Source organism: Arachis ipaensis, chromosome B06, assembly GCF_000816755.2.
Source record: "Arachis ipaensis cultivar K30076 chromosome B06, Araip1.1, whole genome shotgun sequence".
Taxonomy (NCBI): Eukaryota; Viridiplantae; Streptophyta; class Magnoliopsida; order Fabales; family Fabaceae; genus Arachis; species Arachis ipaensis.
This window is the reverse complement of record NC_029790.2, coordinates 117,921,519-117,927,041: the sequence shown is the minus strand read 5'-3', so window position 1 is coordinate 117,927,041 and position 5,523 is coordinate 117,921,519. Positions and strand designations below refer to the sequence as shown.

The window sequence follows — 5,523 nt, the reverse complement described above, 5'->3', positions numbered from 1 at the left end:
ATATTAGCTACTAAAACTCTTTAATAAATAATAATAATAACAGATCCATCCAATAATGATGATGATATATGTAGAAATTAAAATGATAGCGTGGATCTCCAAACTTTTATTTTTGTGAGCTCACGTGCCCCCCTGTCCCTAATGAGAATTCGCAAAGTCTAAAACCACTACGCTATCTGCATCCATCCAAACCCCTCTCGTCTATCTATATCTAGTTATCTACTCCGTTTCGAATTTCGAAGAAACAGGATCGACTAATTAATTTCCTATTATATATATATATATCGGGATTTTTTCAGAAATAAAATAAAAAAAAATTATATTTTCCCAAATACTAATTTTAAACTTTAATTTTTTAAATACGATTTTTTTAGAGTAAGCTCGACACACCCCAACAAACTCTATAATTATTATAGAGTTTGTCTTACTCCAGTGAACTCCCTTTAAATATTTCAAACCTCACGTTTTTAATTTATTTTAATCCATTATCATCATCTCTAAATAGTATATAGATTTACAAACAATATATAGAAGTATACAAAAATACACAAACAACAAGCATGATTTCTTCAAAGATTTTTTTTAATTATAAATTAAAAAAATAAGCCATATTTAACAATGACAACCATTACCATCGTCTCCAGAAATACACAGATACACCGGAATAAGCAATATTTAACAAGGATTATATGGCTTATTCCGATGTACCTGAGTATTTCTAAAGACGATGGTAATGGTTGCCATTGTTAAATATGGCTTATTTTTTAATTTATAATTAAAAAAATTCTTGAAGAAGCCATACTTATTGTCTGTGTATTTGTGTGTACTCCTACATATTGTTTGTAGATCTATATACTATTTGGAGATCATGATAATGGATTAAAATAAATTAAAAACGTGAGGTTTAAAATATTTGAAGGAAGTTTGTCGAGGTAAGACGAACTCTATAATTTTTATAGAGTTTCGGCAAACTTGCTCTAAAAAGAAAAATCGTGTTTAGAGAACTAAAGTTTAAAAATGGTGTTTGAAAAAATATGAATTTTTTTTATTTTATTTCTAAAAAAATCCTCTATATATCTTTTTATATAACGTTTACTAATTCATTTAAATAAGTGTCAAAATTTAAACAATTTTTTAAATAAAATTTTAATTTGTGACTAATTAATTATTGACTTGACAAATTAAAAATATACCGTAAAAAACAAAAAATATATCCTCTCTATTATATATTTATATAAATTTTTAAAATATGAGTGATATTATCCAAAATTAAAATAATAATACCTATTTTCTTTTTTCTTTTTCTTTTTTAGTCTCTTCACTTCAATTTAATAAAACGATAACGAATGTGGGAACACAGAACCTTCTTGCTTCCTTCTTTCAATAAAATATTTGTCTTCCTAGAATTTTGTTTACTAAAAATAGATAGAAAATTTTTTTGACCAAATTATATTAGTGTTTTATTTTTTTGGATTTTACAGTATCTCTTAATTTAGGAAGTCAAAAAATAATTCGTTATAAATCTAATTTTTATTTAAAAATTTGTCTTTAATTAATAAATTATTAGATATATAAAATAAAATTTGAATATTGTTATCACATGATCGTACTCTTTTACCAAATAACATGCCAAATTCTGGCATAACAAAAGTCACTCCCTTTGTTTGAGGGAAGCTAAAATGAAATTTTCATTCAATTCATTCCATTTACAAAATATACACTATTCTCTTTGTAACTTTTTATAAACTTTTTCTTTAACACATTTTAACATTTATAGGTTACTCTTTCTAGTTAATGTAAACCTTAATTTTATAAAGAAAAAATAAATTATGTTTTATCAAAATACCTCCAACAAAAATTTCTTTTATATTGATTAAATTATGTTTCACTAAAATATTTTTTAACAAAAATGTTTTTTCTAGTGATTAAATTATGTGTTTATCAAAATTAATGTTCTAAAAATCGGTTTGAACCGATCGATCAGACTAATCGAACCGAATATCAATGACTATCACAACTCAAATGAATTAAAAGGAAAATCGCTTCTTCTAAAAACTTGTCCAAAATCTTTAAACGGACCAAGAATTGGTTGGTCCAACCGAACCAAAAACTGATTAGTTTTTTAAAAAATGCTCCACAAATGCCGTTTTGCTAATTAAAAAAATCCTAAATTTTGATTTTTCCTCGGCTCCCTGGTCTCTCTCTCTACTCAAATACTCTACTAAACGCAACAGAGAGGAAGTAACCAAGATCCATCTTGTCGCCGTTCTTCAACGTACAGCCACCGTTGCCATCGCGTCTGCTCCACCGCCATCCGCACTGCTCTAGCATCATCACAACGCGTTTGTTCTGCCCTTGTTCGTCATGCTTTCACCTCTGTTTTGCCCTAATTTTATCGCTATTTTGTCATGCTTCTACCATTGTTCAACTTGTTTTCTTTCGCTCTCCAGTCCTCATCTTTTTTATTAGATTCATACAAAAAGAAAAAATAGATTGGAGTATGATAGGCTAAATAATATTGTGTATGTTACATATAATTTGTGCCTTTAGTTCAAATAATACATGTTTCATACTTTCATTTCGTATCATCGAATTTTATGTATTTAATATGTTATGATATTTTTTATATATTGTATTTAATTCTTTAGGAAAGAAAAACAAAGAAGAAAGTAAAAGGGACAATATAATCCAATTGATTATAAAAGTATCAATTTGGTTGATTTTTAGGTGACAAAAGAAGAAGTTAAAAAGGAGCTTGATCTTCCTAGTAAATGTTAAAGACTTACCACGAATGTATTATAGTTTATTTTTTAATCATTTATTAGAATAATTTTAATTTTAAACTTATTGATAACATGTTGTATATTTTGTTAGATGATATTGATGCTAATTTTTATCAAAGTGGTGGTGGTGGTGCTAGTAGTAGTACATTTTATGCTACATCACTTGATTCTTCTTGTCTAGATGGTAGAAATAAATGTGAAGATGATTTCAACGAAATAAATTTGCACCGAGTTTGTGCAGATTTTGATGATTGATGACTAACTTTAATATTAACATTTCATGTTTGGTTGTTTCTTTTGTTATTTGATTTTTGAGTTCGTATTTGGATAAAATTATAATACTATAGTTGATGTAATACTTTTAATTTGAATGATATTTTAAAGTTTATATTAGACTGTAATTATGTTTTAGTGTATTTATTTAGTTTAATTACTTCACTAGTCTCTATAGTTTTATTGAATTTTCAATTAGATCCTCGTATTTTTTTTCTTTTCAAATGGGTCTCTATAACATATCAAATTTTATGATCAAGATTCTGAAAATCGGACCGAACCGGATGGTTCGACCGGATCTGAAAACCGGTCATCTAGCTGGCCCAGTTGACTTCTAAAACCATTCTATAAAAAACTAGTAAAAAAACTGGTCAAACTGGTGGTTAATCGCAAACCGGATGAACCGTTCTGGTTTTTCAAAGTGCCGATTTGGGCCACTGCTTGCCGCTTGCTTGCTTTAGTGCTTCATTAGTTTTATTTTTAAAATTTTATAGATTTATTCTTCAATCTTCAATGCTTCTTCTCTAGGTAGTTGTTGCCGTCGTTGAGGTGGAATATATTTATCTGGAAGGTAATTTTAGCTGCCTTTGGTTTATTCTTTGTGATTGTGGAATTCATTTTGCATAATTGTTCAAAATCATATCTTTTGAATAAAATCTTTTTCAAATTTTGAATTTTTAGCAAAATCATTTTAAGCATTGTTGAAAGCACAAGACAAAGGTGGAACATGATGTGTTGTTTGTTGTTACAGTTCTTTTATGCGGAGTACTTGCTCATACCTTTAGTTAGATGAATATAGGGCGTCACTCAATCATAGATGTGAAAATAGTTTTACAATTACATAGTACTCAAAGGCCATCATCATACATGAGAGATGAGCCTACAATTTTATTAAGTTTTAACGGGAATTGTAAATGAAGTATGATTTGTTAACATTGATTTCTGTTTGGTACTTTCATATTTCTAAATACATTGTTTGGACCTGTTGCTTTTTCTTGAAATGTTTTTATTATAATACTATATTTAATTAAACTGGTTTAACTACGGTTGGATTTTGGTTGGATCATTAAATTATTGAATCAGTCACTCGACCGATTTAATGACCAATCCGGTTCTCGTAACCTTGTTTATAATTAAGTTCCTATTGTGACAAAAATGTTAGAATTAATAGAATATGCTAAGTCATATTCCAATTAAAATTAATTTTAAAAATATATTTATTTAGGGTTAAGTATTGAAATCGTCCTTAAGGTCTGGGGTGAAAATCAAATTATTTTTTTTACTAAATTACCTTTAATAATTAATATAAATAATAAAAATAAATCATTTCCCCTCCACCTGCACCCCCACTCCCTTCTCTTCCCTTTCCCTCGAAGAAGGCCCGGGCCATTCGAGCCCATCTGGAAGACATGGACAAGGAGGCTCTCGGGACTCAAGGACGGGACCACAACTGCCATCTACCGCACTCGGATTGCGGTCACGAACGGGCTCTGGAAGAAGCTGAAGGAGCTGATGATGGAATTCCAGGGGCTGAGGCAAAGGATGATGACAGAGTACAAGGAGACTGTTGAAAGAAGGTACTTTACGGTGACCGGTGAGTACCCGGACGAAGAAGTGATCGAGAAGATCATTTCGAATGGTGAGGAAGAGGAGTTCTTGGGGAAGGCGATTGGGGAGCATGGGATGGGAAAAGTGATGGAAACCGTGGTTGAGATTCAGGACAGGCACGATGCGGCGAAAGAGATCGAGAAGAGCTTGCTTGAGTTGCATCAGGTGGAACCCTCGGACAAACCCTTCGGAGAAACGCGCCGGAACCCTCCGCCACACCTTCAAGGATCTCCGGTGCCGATCGCTGCTGCCACTCCGTCAACCCAGGGCATCGCAAGCATCTGCTCCCCCTTCACAGAGGTGCCGTCCTTGGCGCCGATACTTGTTGTCAGATCTGCCGCTGCTTCGTCCTCGATCGGATTTGTTCCCCGCCCGGACGACCACCGGCATCCAAAGGTTGCGTGCCGGCATACATGTAAGCTGGTCCCTGAATCAGGAAATCTGATTGCAGAATTGAAATTCGGGTTGCTTGTGTGTTCAAATCGATTGAACTTGTTCATGGAAGAAGATATCTCTGATGCGGATGCAGTTTTGTTCAAATCTGGTTTGAAGTTTGGCATGAATTTTGTTGTTGTTTTTGAAATTGTGACACCGCATATTTGTAACTATAACTTGACAATGAGGATTGTTGAATTGTTGTTTGAACTGCCATTCTGTTGATTTTGGTTGTTGCTGCTGTGGTTGGACTAGGAAACAGAAATCTGATTTTTCTTCTGCGTCTTCTTCATCTTCTTCTTCTGTGTGAACTGAAATTTCTATTTGTATTGCATAATCTGAGTTTGTTGTGAGGTTTTTTGCTTGTAGATTTTCTGCTTGGATGGGGGAGAGAAGAAAGGGAAGAGAAAGGAGTGGGGGTGCA

General features: G+C 32.1%; 1 pseudogene; it reads left to right on the top strand.

Moving 5' to 3' along the window:
- Positions 619-5,391, top strand: LOC110263822 (annotated as a pseudogene).